The sequence below is a fragment of the Amblyomma mixtum genome, chromosome 1 (genome assembly GCF_055824585.1).
Source record: "Amblyomma mixtum isolate Tamu chromosome 1, ASM5582458v1, whole genome shotgun sequence".
In the NCBI taxonomy this organism is placed as follows: domain Eukaryota; kingdom Metazoa; phylum Arthropoda; class Arachnida; order Ixodida; family Ixodidae; genus Amblyomma; species Amblyomma mixtum.
Window position 1 is genome coordinate 130134985 of NC_143012.1, and position 21610 is coordinate 130156594.

Here is a 21610-nt window from a genome sequence, read left to right on the forward strand (position 1 = left end):
TTCCCCACACAAGAAGTGAGAGATATGGGCCGGAGGTTTCCAGTGTTGAGAGGTTTGCCTGGTTTGGGTATGAATGTGACGAGAGCCGTCTTCCAATACACTGGGAGAGACGTACCTCCCGTCCAGATGGCACTGAAGTATTCGAGCAGCCGCTCGTAGGCCGGTTCGGGTAGGTTAGCGAGAAGTTTCACAGTTACCTTGTCCCTGCCCGGGGCTGTCCCTCGTTTCATTTTGGCCAGGGCCGATTTGAGGTCGTGAAGCTGGAACGTTCGATCCAGCTCTGCGTTCTCAGAACCTGCAAACGAGTACGCCGGACCACGCGAATACTGGTCTGTGTACAGATATTTGTCTCGGAGCGCGTCAGCCAGTTTGGCTGTGTCCGTTGAAGGTGTGAATTGCTCGTTGAAGATGTTTTTGTTTCGGTGCGTGTTTGGGTCGGATCAATGAAAGCGCGGAAAAGGCGCCACGTGCTCCGGCTCGACATTTGCCGAGCAGCGATGTTGCATCGGTCTACCCAGTTCGAGTCGGCGAGTTGGGCCGCATACTCTGCCGCTTGTTGGGTGAGTTCCGCGATACGGATTTTGAGTTGCCGATTGTGCTTCTGCCGGCGCCATCGGCGGACGAGGCTGTGCCGGGCCTCCCAGAGGTGAAGGAGGTGGTTGTCCACCGCCGGGTTCGCCTCTGAGAGCTGAACGTGGTGTTCGGTATCTCTGAGTTGGCAGATGAGGTGTTGTGACCAGGTAGTGTAACCTTGATCCGCTGTAGGGGTAGGGTTAGTGTAGTTGGATCTGAATTTGGTGCAGTCTGGAAGGGTTGCTTTAGTGTGAGGTCTTGTAAGGGGTTTGGTGCGGATTGTGGTCGCAAGAATGCAGTGGTCGCTACCCAGGGTTTCCTCGGTGTTGTGCCATTCTGCATATCTAATATTTTTGGTAAAGGTGAAATCTGGGCACGTGTCGCGTGCCACGGAGTTCCCAATGCGAGTGGGTTGTGCAGGGTCCGTGTGAAGAGTAAGGCCCAACGTTGACGCAAGTTCCGCCAGCTTGCGTCCTCGTTTTTCTTCACGTATGTATCCCCATAAGGGTCTGGGGGCATTAAAGTCCCCAACGATTATGAGGGGGTCTCTGTTCGCCACCTTTAACGCCCGACTGAATAAGTCTGTAAATGTGACGTTTGGAAGTTTGGGAGAGCTGTAAACGTTGACTACGTGTAAGGGGGGGTCCTGTTTGCATAGCGGAAGGATCGTCACCATCGCATACGAGAAAATCGCCTTGTAATCCAGGTCCACCAGGGAGGCCGTATAATTTTTATGTACGCAGAGGCAGCTCTGCGCATCCTGCTGATACACTGAGTAATTTGTGAGGGTGGCTGCGTCCCCCGGCTCTTGGAGGGCCACTACAGCAGGAGGACTGGGGAACGTTGTTAGGAAAAGCCGTAGGTCGGCCCGCTTAGTACGGGCCTTGAAACCTCTGCAGTTCCACTGTAAAATTTGGACAGGGGCCGAATTGCTGCGTGAGTACCATCGCGGTTTAAGAATGTCCGCCATGATTATGATTAGAATTTATGCTTACTAGGAAGGGGCCCGCCTCTGATCCGGGTGCCCCAATGACAGCAGGTTGCGTCACGCTGGGCAGGTTGAGGGCGGGCTCCTGTTCCTCATGTGCGACTTTTGGTCTACCAGTCTTTGTCGAAGCGAGTCTGTCGCTCGGTAAAGAAACGCAAAGGTGCCTCGTAGAGGTTCACACACCGTTTAATATCAGCCATTTCATCCACTAACGGCTTGAAATCATACAGCTCAAAAGAAGGCGGGTGACGAAGCAAGCAGTTCCTGAATGGCTAACTAATCGGCTTCCATGTACCGCAATTTTAGGTACACAGTCCGTGGGCTCTATATGTATAAAAGCTGAAATTTTGCGCTTTGCGCTCCAACTACCGCCGTGGACAGTAGAATGGCTTTCAATATCGCCGGATATGACATGAAATTCCCTACGCTTATTCTATTACGTGGCTTTACTTCCGCCGTGCGTGCAGATACATTTTCGTGCGCGCATCGCACACGCTGCTCCTCTGGGCTATATGTATCCGGCGCGGACAATATAGTGCACAAAAATATTTTCTGGAAAAATTGAGCCCTGCTGACGTGTGCTGACTGTATATCGCAAATTACAGTAATGAGCCATGTCCGGCGCTAATGCACTGCTTTAACCTCGCCTTATCTACAAAACTCATGTACATGATAATGAGCGTAAAATGCAGAACGTTTTGTAAAACATTACTGTGCACAGATGTCCGCTACATTTAAATGTTTTATGAGCACCACGGTAAAAACACATTAAACTCTTCCCATTCAAGAGCCATGTTGTGTTGTCGTTTGATGGTGTGACGTCACACGATGACGCTATAACACGTGGGCGACTGCTATATATATATATATATATATATATATATATATATATATATATATATATATATATATATATATATATATATATATAATGCCACGTATCATTGTAGTGTTCGCGCAAGGCCGCAGAAAAGGGGTGTTATCATTTTTGTTCGTGACGCGAGAAGCTACCGGACTTATCTCGATTGTTCACAGCCATGAACAGCTGCATCTACGTGTTTCTAGATTACTCTAGATGATCTCGACCTGTTATCTCGAAGTTTCCTTGCCGGCTTTAAATTGAACGATGCCGCGAGCAGCGGGCATTCGTAGTTCGACGACCGACGAGCACGCTTGTTGCTTACTCCGCCGCCGAGTGACTCAGTTCTTTTGCGGGCGCAAGTCAGCCCAAATAAAGAGCTTCGTTTCCAAGACTGGTTGGTGTCTTCCTGACTGCTGGACTGCCGTCACTAGAACGTGACAATATATAGGCGAGGAGGACGCAGCGATGGAAGAACACGAGCACCCGGCTGTGGTCGCTGGCCGAGCTGCAAGAGTGAAACGACAGCTTGAAGCAGAGAAGAGGAAACATGCAGCCGAAACTGAAGAGAAGAACGATTGGCAAAACGCCAACAGCAGGCTGCGGACCACAGAACAGTTTTACTGGCAAAAAAATTTGCAATAAAAAAAGTGTCTTCAAGCAAATTATGACTGTCGTCATTGCTTCCACCACAAGCTGCATGCACACTTAGCGTAACCAAATCTAAACGATGCCGTGACTTTTAATTTCCAGCAAGTTGCACTTGCTGGCAGGTGCTGCATCTGGGAAGACTGCGAAAGGCAGAGTAGGGCGGCTGTATTGGCGTGTCCGGGATCAGCTCAATATTACTTGCTTCTCTGGAGAAATCGGCGTCGGTCTTCGAGGGATCACGCATGATTCCGGCTAAAAGTTGCTCTTTGACACCCCGCATCAAGAGGTTAACTGTCTTCTGTCGTTTTGCGGTCTGCACGACTGAACAGGCACACCCTGTCTCCAACGTCCGCTCTCACTGCCTCGTTTGGGTGCTGGATTTGAGCCTGGAGCTGTACTTTAGCCCTTTCCTTGCGCTTGAAAGAGTCAACTCGTTCCTAAATGTGTCCCAACTAATCAGGGAGATATTGTGGTTCGTGCACCACGTACCAGAAGCCCATAAGTGCAAAGAAAATGCTGTGAAGCTTCATAGCATTGTCCCGGTTGCTGCAGTCTGATACTCGCCCGTTCCGTTACAGGCAGTTATCTGCATCGTTCGCTGGCGTTCCGCTGAAAATTGGCGGCGTTCGAGGACACAGGAGGACACAGGAGGACACAGGATCTGAGGTGACGCTGCTGGAGGGATCATTGTCGAAGTGGAAGCTTTTTTCGGGATTCGATTGCGGTGCGTTAGAAGTCCGCGTTCAGGTTGTACCTTTTAGAGACGGCGGCTGCTTCGCAGGTCGTATGCAGTAGGAGCAGCTTCGGCGGTTTTCCCAGTGTTCGCCCGTGTGGGGACACCTTAGGCTGCTTCAGCAGCTCCCGACGGATGAGGGCACTAGGGACATCCCACCCGGCACCTTCCCCAGATCTCGCATAGTGGTGACGGCATTCCGGCAGTCAGGAAAATACCGAAGAGGACTTCCAAAAGCAGAACATTCTTGGGCTGGCTTCCGCCCACAAAAAACTGTATGACTCGGCGGCGGGGTAGCAATGAACATGCTCGGCGGTCGTCCGTGACCTTAGCGAAGTCTAATACGTTTGGAATATACGGCGGGATACGGGATATTTATACTGTATCTTAAACATCATCATCATCATCAGCATCTCTGGGCCCACTGCAGGGCAAAGGCCTCTCCCGTGTCTCTTCAGTTAACCCTGTCCTGTGCCAGTTGCAGCCACTGTATCCCCGCCAACCTCCTTATCTCATCCACCCACCTAACTTTCTACCGCCCCCCTGCGACGCTTGCTTCCTCACTCCGTTACCCTTAAGGACTAGCGGTTATCTTGCCTTCGCATTACATGCCCTGCCCAAGCCCACTTCTTCCTCTTGATTTCGACTAGGATGTCATTAAGCCACGTTTGTTCCCTCACCCACTCCCCTCGCTTCCAGTCTCTTAGTGTTACAACAATCATTTTTCTTTCCATAGCTCCCTGCGTTGTCCTTACTTCCCCTCTTCATTAGTCTCCATGTTTCTGTTGTATACTTTTTTCTTGAGGGTTATTGGTAAACTGCCATTCATGATCTGATAAAACCTGCCATATGTGCACCACATCATTCTTATTCTTCTTGTTATTTCCCTCTCATAATTCGGATCAGCGGTCACTACCTGCCCTAAGTAGACATATTCCCTTACTATTTTCAGCACCTCGCTACCAATTGCGAACTGCTGTACCATTGCTGGGCTGTTGAACGTTACTCAGGTTTTCTGCGTGTTAATTTTTAGCCCCACCGTTCTGCTGTGCCTGTCTAACTCAGTGATCATGTTTTGCAGTTCATGTCCTGAGTGACTTAGCAAGGCAATATCATCAGCGAATCGCAGATTACTTAGGTATTCTCCATTAATTCTTTGCCCCAACTTTTCTCAATTCATGCCTTGGAATATCTCCTCTAAACACGCGGTGAAGAGCATTGGCGAGTTCGCGTCACACTGCCCGTCGTCATTCCTTATTGGGATTTTTGTCCTGACTTTATGGAGGACTATGGTAGCTGTGCAGTCGTTACAGATATCTTGCAACATTTGCACATAACACTCTTCCACACCCTAATTCCGCAGTGCCTGCATGACAGCTAAGTTCTCCACTGAGTCAAATGCTTTCTCGCAATCACTGAAGGCTGCATATAGCGGTCGGTTATACAGGGTGTTTCACCTAAGACTTTCTGCAATTTTTAAAAATAAGCTATTTGAATTAGATGCGCGCTTTTTCTGGCATAGCATTGTCAGTGGTGTAGTACATCATAATGCAGCTAAGATGTGCTAACTAGCAGGCGTGTTAACCAATATTTAATAGTTAACTTATTACCCTTGGGCTCCTTAATTATTGAGAGGCATGTAGCCCACCGTAAATAATGTCCATATCCGTTTTTAGAATTTCGAGAACGCGATTATCCTCGGCGCTGTGGCCCAATAAATTTTGGCCATTTCGAGGAGTTAGGTTCACTGGAGAGGTTGCTTTGCCTGCAAGCTTCTCAAATTGCGTGTATTTTGGCGCGATGTAGGCGAAATTTGTGGGGCCACAGCGCCAAGGGTAACCGCGTTTTCGAAATTCTAAAAACTGATACGGATAACACTTACGGTGTGCTACATGCCTCTCAATAATTAAGGAGCTCAACGGTAATAGTTTAAAAGCTAACTATTAAATATTGGTTAACAAGTCTGCTGGTTAGCACGGCTTAGCTGTAGTATGATGTACTACACCACTGACAATGCTATGCCAGAAAAAGCGCCCATCTAATTCAAATAGCTTATTTTTAAAAATTGCAGAAAGTCTTAGGTGAAACACCCTGTCAGGGTGTCGAACCGGAACCGAACCCGAACCCGAAACCGGAACCGAACCCGAATTTTCGCCCGGAACCGGAACGGAACCGAACCCATATTTTTTTCGCCATCTTGGAACTGAACCCGAATCGGAACGATTCAAAGGAACCGTTCCGAACCGGTTCGGGACCTGGTTCAGCCCCACTTTTTTGCATCCCGGCATACCTCATGTTTACGCACAAAATGAGATGATCTAGCGCATATATTTACCCATCCGTAGCTCTCTGCACTGGGAAGTGCGAAAATGGTACCCAGTATATGCGACAGCAAACTTACAGGAAGTCTGGTGCCTGGAAGAAGCCTAATTGACGTTTCTGTAATGTACTACCGCCAATTCTAAAGACTTTTACGTCAGGTTTATGTGAAATCTTGAGTTACTACTCCTCCCCTTTTGCATATTTGCGTAAATATTTAATCAGATTGTTAGGACTGCTCGAACTCAATAAAGTACTACAGACACCAAATTTTTGCTTGCGTGATTTCTTCTTTCAAACGATGCGTTAGACATTGGGGTACATGGAGCACCCCGTGGTATTTACCAAACACATAATAAATAATTTATATTTGAATTTCTTCTTGACCCTGTTTCGTTTTCATCAACATAACGGTGGCTGTGACGTGTAGTGGAAATTAGGTCGCGTGAGGTGCAATAAAACGGCAATATAACTGTTGATACGTCGTTCGTTGTGATTATAGGTCTTGGAGCCGCCGGCTGATTAAAGTGCTAGAGTGAGTATAAACAACGTATCAGCGTTTGTATTAGTTTTCCCGCGCCTCTCGTGACCTAATGTTGAACTCACGTCACAGCCATCATTCGGTTGATAAAACCGAAACAGCATGAGAGAAAAAAATTATTTTCTAAATTATTTATTGGCAGTAGGGGAATACCACAAGGTGAACCATGTATTCTAAAAACTATGGCGTCATTTGAAAGGAGCAAACACGCAACAAAAGTGGGTGTCTATAATCATTTCAGCACCGATTGAGAACGCCTTTTTATTGGCGTCATTTCCCACAAATAGATGAAATATTATCGCGAGGACCCAACAACGTCGCGATGGTGGTTTTTGAGGAAAGGAAATGGCGCAGTAACTGTCTCACTTCTTGATGGACACCTGACCCATGGGTGAGAGCGAAAGAAGAAATAGAAACAGGCGCAGTAGGGGAGGGCTCAGCAATAATTTCTACCAGCTGGGGATCCTAAACGTGCACTGACATCGCACAGCACACGGTACCTTTTGCGTTTCGCCTCCATCGAAATGTGGCCCCCGGGTCCGGGTTCAAACCCGGGTACACCGAATAAGTAACCGAGTGCCGTAACCACTGAGCCAGCGCCGTTGTTAGTGCAACATTTACTTTTGTAGGCGCTCATTGTCTCCGACAGCAGGTTCTAAATAAAACCCCTCACGATGGGTCTGTAGGGCAATAAAGGAAAAAAAATGGCTCAATGGCTGTCGAGTTCGGCTGCTGATTCCAAAAATACAAAAACCAATGAGTTCTGTCGCACGTTGCAAATCCCCAGCTGGTGTCGTCAATCTCGAGCCCGCCATAACACCGTCTATCCTATAGCCCCAATGTCTATTCGACACGTTAAACCCGAGATATTGCTACTAGTGTTAACAAAAGAAGAATGTATATATTGGTGCAGTTTCTTTTTTTTTTTAGAATCCGCATATTCTTGCTTGTGCGCGACAAAAATATGCAACGAAAGGCCGGCCCTTGTCAACGGTGGAGATGTACTAATAAGAAAAAAAATTAAATACAGATTGCATAAAAGGGCAATGCGGAAATACATGCGCTCGCTGGCATGCGACAGTGATTACGCCCAGAAATATGCTGCGATGAAATGTAACTGCGGTGAAGTGATTTCGTTATGCCGATTTGCTGAAATCGTTCTGCTTCTAAGAAAAAATATCTGCCAGTCGCCAGAGCGCGGCTCAAAGCCTCATGCCAGCATAACTCCCTTTCTCCGCCCGCATATGGAAATTCCAGACGGTGCACACGTCAAGAAAGGGGAACCAGTCAGGAGGCTGAACTTGCGCAGCATATTCCTCCTGCATTAAAGTCACTGTTATCTGAACAGTGACCGCGTTGAACGCGGCGGTTCTGCGTGTTCATCCATCATGCGGGTTTTCCACACGCTAAACAGTCCTATGAACACGAAGAGTTCGCACGGAATTCCGAAGTTTTTCATCGCAGCCATAAATGTTATAACCAAATGTGTGATGTCAATGGGTTTTTTAAGAGACTGCTTAAGTATGTCCCAAAAGAACATAGCATCGCGACAAAAATATAATTTTATTGCTCAAATTGATTCTCGTTGCTCGCACAGGTAGAAATGCACTGACCACGGCACAAACGTCCATTTGGCGTGAAGGTACTGTCTGTTGCAAAAGTTTACAGCCCACCACACCATTGAAATAAACGGCGCGGTGGGCTGTAAACTTTTGCAACAGACGGTACGTCCTAACATGTAAGGCCCATGTCTGAAGCGTGAAAAAGGTTTTTGTGGCCGATTGAATCCACAGTCGAGCCCACTTCTAACAAACCTGACGGTCACGCGAGTTCAGTTCGTTATATCTGATGTTCTTAGCAAGTGGATTCTTCTTACAACAGCCAAAAACACTAAGGGCGCTAAAAGAGGCGTTTATTTCCTATAAAACTGCGGCCTACTTGTGCAAAGCAGAGCCTGTCGCAGCTCTTTCCAGGCTATCTAGGGCGGTCATTTAATCCTCGTCGAGACCTTGCTGCCAACTATCAAATTCAGGGACGGGGTATCACTAATCATGGATAAAGTGTGCATGGAAACTGGTGGCAGGTCGGCCACATAACTGAGATTCCTGGCAGTAGGAAGAGCTCGCGCTTGGTGTTCAACGTCTCCGTCAGAGCAGGAGCTTCTGCGATTTTGTGGTCCGCAAGAACGTAGTTATCCGAGGAAACATCTGGTCGGCTATGTATCCACGAAGCGCGTTGCCATAAATCTGCATGTTCCTGGTCACGCGTGTTTTCGAGCTTCTTCTAACGTACCAGGGTTGATGCAGCGACGAAGTAGGGCAGCGCTTGTGGCGCAGAATGCATCCGTTGCACTGTCCGCTGTATGACAATGCCTGCACATAGTAGCGGCGCTAAAGATCGAGACGACTGGGCAGGCTATGCATGCCAAGTGACCGGCATGGCCAGCAAGGATTTCAGAATTGTGAAATCGTTGCTGTTGTTGATCCGCCACTATGGTCAGCAGCTTCGCTTTCGACGATGCCCCTTTCTCACGCGCACCGCGCTTCTTTCATTCGGGATGCTTTGCCCAGCCAGTGAACGCGTAGGCAATGATTGCCCTCGTAGGCCATCGACGCGGGTTTGGCCGGCGGTTAGTTACTATTTCAATAGAGAGTTCCAGCATATCGTTACCGTGTTTACTTCACCGTTTACAGTGTTACCGGATGCCGGACTTTCCGGTTAGCGCTGCGCACGCCAGTGCCGCCTTTTAATTCCATTTCTGGGTTGACATGTTCTTTCCGGGGCGGTGTCGTGAAGGTTGAGAGGCGCTATTTCATCTGCGTGCTTAGCGGAAGAACTACCTCTACAACTTCGGGGTAGTTCACCGTGCCACCTCGTTCGCTGCAACCCAGTGGTGTGGCCAGAGTTGTTCGCTGTATCTGCGACGAATTTGCGTTGCCCTTGTGCATATTTTCACAGGAGCACCACACCCGCCCGTAATATGCGAGCGTTCGTTATATGTGCGGCCATTAAAGTGGGCACCACAGTACATCCGCTGATGATACACTAGTATCAAGAAAGTCTAGGTAAGGTTGTATATCTAAGGGTAGAGGAAGTAATGACCGATCGCAACATTCGCCATCTGCCTTGTGGAGAGGCCGCACAGGTAAGTAACAGCGAAGAGTGAGAAAAGCGAATGAATCAGCACAAAGCTTTCTCGCGAGCATGTCCAAAAAATACAGGCGAGCACTTAGTCGCCTATTAAGCACAGCTGCCAGAAATGGGTTGTTTGTAGCTTTGAAAATAAATGGCTGAAACAAGTTGGTGTAAAAATGGTGCAGGCCAGATTAACCACTCTCTATTACTCCATCAAGGGCGCCAAAAATTCTGTTGGCACAAAGGTTGCAGTTGATAGCGCCCCAGGAAAAGTCACAAACATTCTGAGTAGTGCAAGTATATCTACTTCCTCGCACAATGCTGCACTTGCAAGAACGTTGCACTCAACGACACAATGAAGATGTTGCCAATTTGTGTCCGTGCAAAAACGAAGCTTTCGCAACCCATGCAAGCGTGTGTTTTTTTTATCATACTCTTTTTATCAGAAAAAAAAAGAGGTTGACGTCACCATATTAAGCCAATGTCGTAATTTCTTATTGCATTATAGTGAGAAGCCACGATTAGCTGTGTTTTTGAAGATACTGAGCTATAGGGCCTCGGGATATATAACGTGAGTCACAAAGTAGAGAGGGTGCGGTAGATGGTCCTTGGCGATCACAAAATGAACAAGGGTGGGGAAAACCTCAGGTTGCTTTAGCCAACGTTTCGACAAGGGGACTTGTCTTCGTCTGATGAACGCCAATGATGAACGCTTTGCCCAGACGAAGACAAGTCCCCTTGTCGAAACGTTGGCTCAAGCAACCTGAGGTTTTCCCCTCCCTTGTTCATTTTGTGAGTCACAAAGGTGATGTCGAATAGGTGATTTAAATAAAATATATTTGCTAAGTTCTGGACCTTAGGGAGAGCCAGTGCTCCCATGAGGCTCTCGTTGGGCGGCGGATGGGCGGTGGAGGGACTCTCGCACATTTTTTTACCATGCTATAGTGAAGGAGAGGAGGGGGGGGGGACTGGTAAGTCGGTTTCGTGTCGACGGAAAGGTCTCTGTATGTAGGTGGCGCTACATGACAGTTTCGTTTCTCAGTAGTACGCGGGAACGTACAGGGCGCGTGCGGCGACAATTTTGGGGCCCTGTAAGTACACTGCGAACAATAAGGTCCCAACTGACTCAAGCTTCAGGGGAAACCTATTACTCGCGCGACGGGGTCTCCCAAACTTTGTAGATGCAAAATCCACCGGTTTTTCGCCTTGCACCTCATAAGGTGGATTATAGCGTATACATAGCCGATTTTCGTTAATTTCGAGTTCATTTCATTTCGCGGTTGTTGCCGTAAATTCATCCTTTTGCTGCGGACAATAAAATAAAATGGGTAAATTGAGAACATCTCGCATTAAACAATTTATTCATGCTTAAGTAACGCACTAAACACGGCAAAAGGAAGGCAGGAGACGACACGAGCGCTGACTAACAACTGGTTATTTTTTCTGGGAAAAGTATATAAAGGCGCGTGACACAGGGAACAACCCCTAAAAACAAAACAACAAAGGTTAAAACTTAAAAACCATACTGAGCATGCACATCACATTCGAGTCATGATGTCTTTTTCAACGAAATTCGAAGACTATCTTCCATAGTAGACGGCACTCTCCTATCTCCTGAACCTCACACAATTGCCATGAACGCCTGACTTCTTATCTTCAAAATAGACAGATGATGAAGCAATACACTCATCTGTTTCCTTCCTGATCATAAAGGCCTCGACCAACTCCCTACAAATGCAAACAGGGTTATTAAACAAGACACTTGTCTTCTTTACTGAGGGAAGCAATTGTGGCACTCGCGGCAATGCAAAGCCAAGTTGTACGACACCGCTACTTTTTTCACACATCTGTGATGTTCGAACAAATGCCCACTGCTTCCCCACTTATAAAGACAAATATCCTGTTTAATCACCCTGATCGAAATTGTAGGGAGATGGTAGAGGCCTTTATGATGAGGAAGGAAGGAGATGAGCGTGTTGCTTCACCATTTATCAATTTCGTAGATAAGGAGTCAGGCTTTCGTGGCACCTGTGTGAGGTCCAGGAGATAGAGGAGTGCCGTCTACTATGGAATATAGTCTTCGAGTTTTGTTGAAAAAGATGTCATGACTCGACTATGATGTGCATGCGCAGCATGGTTTTTTAGTTTTAATCTTCGTTCTTCTGTTTTTTGGATTGTTCACTGTGGCCTGCGCCTTCATATACTTTTCCGAGAATGTAATAACTAGTTGTTAGTCAGCGTCTGTGCCGTCTCCAGACTTCCTTTTGTCCTTTTTACTGCGCTGCTTAAGCATGAACCCTTACCAACTAGCCCAGTTTTATGTTCCCGTAAACAAATCTTTGCATTTTTTTATTTTGTATACCGATGTGCCAGAAAAAAAGAAAACGGATAACAAGGTTGACTGAAACCCATCTAATTTTTTTTTTGTCCTGAACCCGTTTGAACCGGTTCGAGACGTCCGAACCGGTTCGAACCGGAACGGAATGGCCCTCTGGAGCCGAACCCGGAACTGAACCCGAAAGGCGCGAACCCGAACCCGAACCGAACCCGAACCGAACCCGAAAAAATGCCGTTTCGACACCCTGCACCCTGTATTGTTACGGGGAGGCCAGCCGAAGAATGAAGAGTGACGGACGATGAGCAAGAGATGATTTAATGGCTGTTGGTCTAGCGCGAGCGCTCAGTCCCGCGCTACTTCCAGCTGCGTCTCCTTCGTCACAATATCATGCGCATTTCTCTTTGACCTCATTGATAGTGTGAATATGGTGTATGGTCGAGTTTGCTTTACGAAAGCCTGCCTGATTAATTGGCTGATTGAAGTTGAAGGTTATCCTGACTGTATTAGCGATTACCTTAGTAAATACCTTGTAGGCAACGGACAGTAAGCTTATTGGACCCTTAATTTTTGAAGTCCTTGACGTCTCCTTCATTATGTATTGTTAGCGTTCTTCCAAGCCTCTGGTACGCTCGAGCTCACAAGACATTGCATATACAGGGTGGCTAGTTTTTCTAGCACACACAGTCTTCCCTCCGTCCTTCAACAAATCTGCTGTTACCTGATCCTAACCAGCTGCTTTCCCCCTTTCCATTGCTCCTGAGACTTTCTTTACTTCCCATTTAGTTACTGGCAGGATGTCCCATTGCTGTGCGCTACTGTCGCCCTCATTAACGTTCTGATTGCATTGGCTACTTCGTAGATATCTGTAGAACTGTTCGGCTATTTTAACAATCTTATGCGCAGTGCTAATGACATAGCCCTCTTTGTCTCGTAACGCATACATCTGGGTTTTACCAATGACTAATGCTCTCTTCACCCATTTAGGCTACAGCCGTTCTTTGGAGCATGGTCGTTTCTCTTCATATGAAACTTCCTTTTGTCGGCTATCTTGCGCTTATTTATTAACTTCGATAGCCCTGTTCTATTCTGTCTGTGGAGATACACGTTTTCATGCTTTGGCGTTTCTTAATTAGATCTTTCGTCTTCTCAGATAGCTCTCCGGTATCCTGTTGAATCCTGCTACCGCCTACTTCCCAGGCACCTCTGGGCCTGAGCATGCCAGTGAAAGGTACACATACTCGCAAGACCCACCGGCTCTCATAGACGCCCGTGTATTAGATGGATGACAGTTCGACTCCGGTGCCTGATGCAAGTTCACATTAGCAACGCGATTCTGGGTCACCCCCAGATCCGAACGCGCCGAGTCCGGCAACTGCACGGCTATTTGGGGGCCCACAGCCTAAGCGTCAAAATGCCTCACCGGGCTAGATAACGTGTCGCTTCTCCGGTGGCTACGTATAAGGTAAGCCAAGTATCACTATTGTCGGATCACTTCCTGTTTCTTGGCGTCGCTTTTTGTCAGCATTTGCTCTGTGGCGAGCTACTTCCGCGTGGCTCAGATGCGGGGCGCGCTCGTAAGCCAGGCTCCTCCAAGTTCTCGTCCGGTGTTCAGCAGCAGGTAGCTCCAGGCTCCTTTCCGTGAACAGGTCCCGCTCGTCAGGACAGGATCAATGCTCCGCCGCCTTGTCGCCGAGGCGCCTGGACCAGTTTCGCTCGGTCCTTCCGAAGAGCTTGATCGGTCTGCATATTGCCAAGAACCGACCGACAACAGACAGCACCCAACACGAGCAAGTGCCCTCTGTCACCTGTCAAAACACCAGACTTCAAAGTCACAAAACTCTGCTGGCTGTATTTCTGTCCCCTTTTTGTTCCCTCTTCAACAAGATACACATGTGGGATTCCAGAACTCTTTAAATCAGAACTCGAACAAAATGTCAAACGCATGCAACACAAGGAATGAAATGATTGTAAATTGGGTCCCTCGAGATCATTTGGGCAGGAAAACAATCGGCTGAGGCCGCAAATGAGGACATCAATTTTGCCCCAATTTGCGAGCGAACTTGACAACCGTTCGCGAAGTGACAAAATGTAAATCACGAGGAGATCGAAGGTAGCCTTGCTCAGAGCGCACGCCTTAGTGCGTCTGCGTTCGCGTTTAACTTGCCTTTCTTATAACGAACGACAAGATTGTGCTGCTGGAGTGTCATACCCCCCCTCAGCAACCGGCCGCTCTTAGACGACATATTATTTAACCAAATTAGTGGGCAGTGGTCGGTTTCTACTACGAACTTGGAACCGGCGACGTAGCAGGCGAGCTTCTGAACGGCCCACACCAGGCAGGCACATTCTTTTTCAGAAGTGCTGTACGCCTCTTCACGGCAAGTCAACTTACGGCTTAGGTACAAAACTGGCCTTTCATTGCCCTCATCATCCTCTTGGCATAGAACGGCTCTCATGCCCCGATCACTGGAATCGCACTGAATTATGAAGCCTTTTGAAAACTCAGGCGCCATTAGAACTGGCTCCTCGCTCAAGGCTTGTTTCAGCATTTAAAACGCGTTCTCTTTTTTTTTTGGTCCCATATCACCTTCACGGGTTCCGACTTTCGAAGCGCGTCTGTGAGAGGACTGGCAAGCGTCGAGTAATCTTTTATATAATGCTGGTAATATCCAGCTAAGCCTAAAAATGCCCTTATCTCCATCTTAGTGGTTGGCCGGGGGTAGTTTACGACAGCGGCTACTTTGATTTTTGACGGTCTACGCCGGCCACGCCCCACCACATGCCCTAGGTAAGTCACTTCGGCGCAACCTAGCTGGCATTTAGCAGGTTTGACTGTGAGGCCGGCATCTTTCAGCCTGCTCAGCACGACTGGTAAGTGATCTCCATGTTCTTCCCATGTGTTAGAAAAGATGGCGACATCGTCGAGATACGGGAGCGCGTACTCGGTCAGACCATGGAGCACGTGGTCCATTAGATTGGAGAAGCAATATGGAGCGTTTTTGAGTCCGAAACTCAACATGACTGGGCGGAACGTTCCGATTGGGGAAACGAACGCGGCGTAGCGGCTGGCGCGCTCTGTAAGAGGGACTTGCCAATAGCATCGCACGAGGTCTAGTGTGGATATGTAATTCGACCTTGATACTGTCTCCACCCTTTCCTCAAGGTTTGGTATTGGATAGGTCTGATCCCAGGTTATCGCGTTTAGTCGCCGGTAGTCAATGCACCGTCTGGGATCTTTTCCCGGAACTTGCACTAGTATCAAGGGCGATGTGTAATCGCTCTCACCCGGTACTATGACTCCCAAATCCCACATTCGCTTGATCTCACCTCCCATGATTTCTTTCTGCACGGGAGAACAGCGATACGGCTTACTACGGATCTGTTCTTCACACGTTAGCTCGATATCGTGCTCAATTAGCGTAGTCTTTCCGGGACGATCCGAAAACACTTTTTCGAACTCAGAAACAATCGCTCTCAACTCTTCCTTCTGGGCTTGGCTTAGACGTGGTTCTAGGTTGACCTGTTCTAACAGTGCATCCGAACCGCATTCCTTCATGTCCGCAGAGGTCAGGATTTCTGCACCTTCCTCTTCCGAACCATTCAAAATCGCATTCACGACAGCGTGACGCTCAATGTACGGTTTACATCAGGTTATTATGATAGATTTTGTTTGCCCTTCTACCTTGTTTAACTTCGTAGTTGGTATCAGAAAGTGTCGATACCACGTTCGCTGGCCCCTCCCACTGGACCTCAAGCATATTTTTCTTAGACGGTCGCAGTATCATTACTTGGCTGCCCACTTGGAAAGCACGCTTCTTTGCTGACTTGTCGTAGTACTGCTTTTACAATTCTTGCGCTGCCTTCATGTGGCTCTCTACAAGATATTTCGTTTTTCCGATCCTTTGAAGTAGGTTAAGGACGTACGTGACCACGTTTGGGTCTTTCTCATCGCCTTCCCACGACTCTCGCAGCATGCGCAGCGGTGTTCTTAAGTTCCGGCCGTACACAAGCTCCGCAGGGCTGAAGCCTGTGCTCTAATAGGGAGCGGATCGTAAAGCGAACATAGCTGCAGGCACGCAGGCTTCCCAATCGCGTTTGCGCTCAAAGCAAAGAGCTCGCAATACTCTTTTGAGCACCGAGTGCATTCGCTCTACTGGGTTGGACTGCGGGTGATGGATCGAGCTGTGTACGACCTTGATACCGCACCTTTAGAAAAAAGTAGAGGTTAGGCAGCTGGTAAAGACACTGCCATTGTCACATTGAATTTCCGAAGGAAATCCGACACGAGCGAAAATTGAGAGAAGGGCGTCCACGACCTGAGGAGAATTGAGCTCCTTGAGAGGTATCGCTTCAGGAAACTTTGTCGCGACGCACAGAGAAGTCAGAATGTACCGACAACCGTTCTTGGACTCGGGCAGTGGCCCTACAATGTCAATTACCAACCGGCGGAAGGGTTCAGTTATGATTGGCACCAGTTTCATGGGCGTCTTCCACTTGTCGGTAGACTTGCCTACTCTCTGGCAAGTCTCGCAAGAGCGCACAAAGCCTTCAATGTCCTTCCAGCAATGAGGCCAGTAATACTCTTGGGCGAGCCTAGCTTTGGTGTTTTTCAAGCCGAGCTGCCCTGCCCACGCGTTTTCGTGCGCCAGGTTCAATAGCTGACGGCGATACTTGTGTGGGATCAAATTTCGGTACCACAAGCCGGATTTCTGGAAAAAATGAAACATTCTTTTTCTTTGTTCCTCCTTTAGCATTATCTAGCAAAGCTTTTATCTGGCTATCTTCCTGCTGTTCCCGAACGAGCGTCGCTCTGTCAACCTGAGTTAGCTCATGCCAACTGTCAAAAACTGGGGTCAGTGTGGAGTTCGCATCGCTCAGTGGTGTCGCTGTTACCTTCTCGTTGCTACTATCGTTGAAACTGTTTTCAGTCTCGTTAGCAGCGAGTTCTCCGCTTCCCCGAGAGTCCTCGATCTGAGTGAGGTTCTACCGGCACCGTATCCAGGCTACAATGCTCATCTGCTTCCCTAAGCGGTGTTTCCCTTTCCGGTGCAAGGTCAAGTTTCTGCGAAAGCTTCCGCGCTTGAGATCGCGTAAGGGCCATGCATGCAATACCGGCAAAGAACGATTTGCCTTTATCCCTCAGAAGCTGCTCTGAGCTGTTCGAAAAGAGGTAAGGAAAATGCTCAGGGAGGGCGGCAGACACGGCCGCCTCGGTCTTAAGCTGACCAAAAGGACCCTCAATGATCACTGTAGAGATCGGTAAGCAAGCACATTGCTCCTCGGCTACTTGCCTTATCCACGCGCATTCTCCTCTAAAGTCATTCGCAGAAACTGAAGACGGGTGGACAACGTCCATAGTTGCCGCCGAGTCACGAAGGGCTTTGCACCTCTTACCGTTCACACTTATCTCCTGCATATATGGTTCCAACAACCGCATATTCTTGTCTGTCTCCCGAATCGTTGCAAAAGCAACTTTTTGTCTACAGTTTGCCGCGATATGCCCTTCCTTTTTGCAGTAGTAGCATGCCAAAGGCCTCCGTGACTCAAACGCACGTGCGGCATCAGCGCGCTGCTTGGAGCATCGTCAGATTTCCGTAACTCATTTTGTTCTTCGCCCACAGCCTCCTTTAAAGCAGGCACATCTTTTAGAAAATCGCGACGCGCGAACGGTTTCCTTCCATCAGGACTCCTTAGAGAAGCATCCTTTGTTTCCGCCTTTTCGATGCGTAATGCCCTGCTGTGCAAGTTTCGGCGAGTGTAGTATTCCTCTGCCAGCTCTGCTGCCTTGTTGAGCTTAACCTCAGTAAGCCTATCCTGCAGCCAGAGCCTTACATCGTCCTGGATACAGCGGTAGAATTGTTCTAGCGCAATGTACTCTACCACCTTATCACGATCGTCATAAACTTCCTCGCCCTTGAGCCATTCAACTAGGTCGGCTTTCAGCTTAAACGCAAAGTCGATGTGCGACTCACTGCCTTTTTTCGCGTACCGGAACCTTTGCCGGAATGCCTCAGGTGAGCTAATATTTCCTCAACAGGGCCTCTTTCACCTCATCGTAGCTCTCGAACGCCTCCTTCGACAAACACGTTATCACGTCAGATGCTTCCCCGGGAAGCAGAGCTAGCAAATTCTGTGCCCACAGTTCTCGCTCAATGACATTCCTCTCGCAGACGTGCTCAAATTTTACGAGATACTTTGCCATGTCCTCGCCGATTACGAAAGGCGGCAGTTGGTCTCGGATTCTTTGGCCGTTAGCCTGCACTGTCATTGAAGCTACGCTAGGCGCCGGAGAGCTTTGCCGCAGCTCCAACTCTTTTAATTTTCTAATCTCTCCGCGTTCCTGTGGCTCTGCCTCTTCCCGCTGGAGGCGTTCTTGTCGTTCGCGCTCTTCCCGCTGAAGGACTTCTTGTCGCTCTCGCTCTGCGTCTTCGCGCTCACGCTGCTTCTGTTTTTCTGCCTCATCGAGCTCAAAGCGTCTTTTGGCCTCCTCGCGCTCACGGCGTTCTTTGATCTCATCCAAGGCCTCATTGGCTTCTTCAGGCGTTACGCCCTCCTCCCGCATGATCTCGAGAAACGCATGATTTCGTTTCGCACGGCCTACGGTAAGGCCTAGCTCTTCACAAATTTCGACGAGTTCCTTCACTTCAATGTTCTCCATAGCGCACAATAGCCTCGTGTAGTTTGCCCTTTTCTTAGAATTCCCTTGCCGTTCACTACTATAGCGCTACTAGTACGACACGCGCAAGTAATTCTTTCCAACAACGCCTCGTTTACTCCCTCTGCACCAGCTTTCATTTCAAAGCGCTCCGACTTGGCTCGAAACCGCAAAGCTCTCTCCAGTGCAACACACAGCCCTACTCTAAACTACAATGACGTGTGCTAGAGAAGTCAGGCGAATTGAGGGGAAAACATCAGGCACTCACCGCGCCGAGGTAGCTGACGCCGGTCGATCCCGCAGCTGCCATACACTGTTGGGTCTGGGCCTCCGAGCCAAGGAACGGTCGAGGCGACGGTGAGTCAAAGGACTTTTATGTACAGTATGCACAAGGGCTTTTACATGATACAAGGGCCAAGAGCACCACGGGCTAGCACAAAGAAAAAGGGCGGCCCCGGCTGCGAGCGTAGCTCCGGCGTGATGGTTCTTCTGCTGCCCGTCTGCTGCGCGGGTTCAGCGCGGCTCCGTTGTTATAGCCGCCGGTGTCCGTTGCGGCAGCCAGCAGTTCAAATCCTCCAATCAGGTCACGGCACTGGCCACCGTTCAAATTAGACGAATGGTCGAGAGGCGCCCGGCCGTTCAAGGCTTGCAGTCTGGAACGGGCGGCCGGCGAAGTGCCACAGGTGTTAGACCCGACGGAGAGGAAGGGTAGGAGGAAGGGTCCGTGCCATTCGACGGCGAGGCGGGATGATTCACGCTGCAAGCCGCGACATGTCCGAGAGAGTCTGGGCCTGATTTCAGCGACGGCGGGCGCGCAGCGCTGGTTTCCAGAGAGGCCAGCCAGCGAAATGTGGGTGCCGGCACAACAATGGCGAGCATATCGGCGATGGTTTTGTTGAGGCGTTCGGTCAATCCGTTGGTCAGCGGGTGGTATGCAGGTGTTCTCCGGTGGCTGGTTTGGTTGTAATGGAAGGATGGCTTGCGTCGATTCCGCCGTGAATGCTGTTCTTCTGTCAGTAATGACCACATCGGGGGCGCCCTGTTGCAGAAGAATGTTCTCCATGAAAAATTTGGCGACTTCTGCTGCTGTTCCGTTCGGTAGGGCTTTTGCCTCGGCGTAGCGGGTCAGGTAGTCGGTCGCTATGATGATCCACTTATTTCCAGATGTTGATATCGGGAAAAGGCAAAGAGACTCCCTGCCGATCTCTTGAAAGGGCTTTGAGGGGGGTTTAATAATAATAACAATAATAATAATAATAAATACTTTATTCACACCAAAGAAACAATACAAGACGCGGAAGCGCCAAAGCCTCAATTGGGCTTGTAGGGCGCCGTCCGGCAGCAGCAACAACCTCTGTTACCAAATCAATTCTTTGTTTTGTGTACATTAAAACATATGCACTAGAGCTGTTCAAGCTCGGCAATAGCATCACGTAACTGTCTGCGAGTGTTCAAGTTGAAAACATTATCAGGCATCTCATTGAATATACATGGGATTTAATATGACCTCATAGACATACCAAAATGAGTTCGCACTGCAGGGACAATATATCGAGAAACTTTTCTTAATGGGATTGGTTTAACGTTGTGGAACCGAAATTCAGAGTTCCAGAAATATCTGAGTACAGTGATTTGTTTGAACACAATGTCAAAGGAAGGCAGACCTGAAGAAAGGAATACACTTTGCTGTTTATGGGGTATTGAATAGATGACACTCTTAGCCATATTCTTGAGAATACGGTTTATCCTATTTTTCCATGTTGCACAACATTTGAAGAAACAGCACATGCCATATCTCAGCAGAGAATACCCCAAAGACTGTGCAATTAAACGTCTTATGGCAAATGGCAGGTAGGCCCTTAGAGTATAGAGCAAGCATGCGACGCCTCTAAGCTTCTTACTGAGGTGTGCCATGTGCGTGTTCCAGGATAAATCACTGTCAAAGTACATGCCAAGGTATTTCACGGACGGAACACATGTAATGGGGTAGCAAGAACATGCAGTGCAACTGGAGCTGTGCAAAAAAACCGCAGCGTTTTTCGGGATTGGCTTGTGTGCATTTCTAAAGCACACTAGATGAGTTTTTTGGGGGTTTATATCAATCAGGTTACATTGAAACCAATCATATAGATTAGTAGCGTCCTGTTTAAGTTGACGGAGTGCGCAAGAAAAATCTGTATTAGATGAGATGAGGAGGGTGTCATCTGCATACTGATAAATCTGTGATGAAGTTATAATGCTGGGGAGGTCATTAACATAGAAATTAAATAAGAGGGGTGATGGGGTTCAGAAATCCTGCTGGTCGGGTTGGAGGCGTCTTTCGTCGCTGACAATCTCGGCAGGTTTTCATATAATAACTGGAAAGATTGCAAAGGATGTCAGCACGTTTTATATGCTCTAAATACCGCCGCACTGATTCAGTCACAGCAATGCTAAAAGAGTGTCAGCTAGAATCACTAGAAGTAAGAAGACTAAAGCAGAAATTGAAACTTTTTTTTCTGATAATGAATGATAAAGTCAAAGTTAATAAACATCACTATGTTGCACCTCCCCTGAAGCGTTGCCCTCGGAAAAATCACAGTAAGGTATTACAATCTATTATTACACGTACTGATGTCTATCGCTACTCCTTTTTTCCCGATGCTGTAGAAATTTGGAATCAACTGCCAAGTGACGTTGTGGACCAAACAGATGTAGACAAATTTGTGATAGGTGTGAACGCGTTCCTGGAAGATTGCTGTGCAAATCTGTAATTCTGTGCATTTGAGTGTTTCTTTTTTTAGCGAAGAGAATTGCACTTGTGTCTGTATATGTTTCC

The 21610-nt window shown here is 48.2% G+C and overlaps 1 protein-coding gene and 2 pseudogenes across 9 annotated transcripts in view; 1 reads left to right on the forward strand and 2 right to left on the reverse strand.

Annotated features, from left to right (window-relative positions):
* Positions 1–21610, forward strand: part of LOC149367588 (uncharacterized) — a 1242925-nt gene that overhangs the window by 889492 nt on the left and 331823 nt on the right. The window lies entirely within an intron of this gene.
* On the reverse strand, positions 10838–17443 carry LOC149367596 (uncharacterized; annotated as a pseudogene).
* On the reverse strand, positions 18188–18795 carry LOC149367597 (uncharacterized; annotated as a pseudogene).